Raw genomic sequence first — 962 nt, forward strand, 5'->3', positions numbered from 1 at the left:
ATACCTTTTAAAATAATAATAGAAGAATACTCAAGCAGCACAGCACCACTATAATTAGGGCAGGCAAGCTATTCAATAGGAGAACAGGCGATAATAATAATGTGTTTTTAATTTTCCATCAGCAAAGAAGAACCCTCACTGTGTTTGCTTTCTGTTTTGCTCCTGCGTTTTTTTTGGATCTATGATGGATGAGGAGAGTGAGACCAAACAGAGTAACACAAAGAACCGCGCAATTTTTCATCAGCACAACCCAGCCTGCATGTCTTCTATCTTTGAATTAGAGAGTACACCAGCTTATGCCTTCTTAATAAACTTTCTTAGAGGTTTTTGCAAGGGTTGTATGTTTCAGTGAAAGAACAATATCGAGTTCCGTGTTCTTATTATGCATTTTCGCTTGGTAATTTTCCATGACTTTCATTTACAATTTTCTGTTGTTGGTTTTCAACGTTTTCTTGGTCACCTTTTTAGTTGGTAGTGTCTCTTCAGAGAAAATCGTTGAATCTTGAGTTTTACCATTTTCAAAGGTAAAATTGAAGACAATGAGATGGATTACAAAATTTTACTGTATAACTTTCAACAGATACATATATTTACAGATACTTTTTGGAAGAAGATTTACCATTTAAGATTTCAATGGTGAAAAAAACAGCTCATCCCATGAAGCATGTTAATGGTCGACTTCAAGATGTAAAAATTTTAAATAATACAACGAGACTGGACTGTTCAACATCATCACATGTGAAACTCTTCTCTTGGTTGACCTTTAAAACTTGTCCAATCTTCCAATACTCCTATTCAAATATTTAAATATGAGAAATTGATCAATATTCCATAGTATTCGATGCATTGAATTTTCCACAATCTGAAAAAGACACGTTTTATTTTCCAATGATCACACAACAATATTGAAAACACGTAGTATTTCAACTAGAGCTTCAACTACTTGAATCTATTTACAATTA

General features: G+C 33.2%; 1 protein-coding gene across 1 annotated transcript in view; it reads left to right on the forward strand.

The window, feature by feature from the left end:
* The window catches only part of NAEGRDRAFT_54060 (uncharacterized protein), a gene marked incomplete at both ends in the record, with an annotated part of 9,596 nt that overhangs the window by 1,361 nt on the left and 7,273 nt on the right, over nt 1-962 (forward strand). The gene's annotated exons all lie outside the window — the stretch shown is intronic.

Source organism: Naegleria gruberi, assembly GCF_000004985.1.
Source record: "Naegleria gruberi genomic scaffold NAEGRscaffold_80, whole genome shotgun sequence".
Lineage (NCBI taxonomy): Eukaryota > Heterolobosea > Eutetramitea > Acrasida > Naegleriidae > Naegleria > Naegleria gruberi.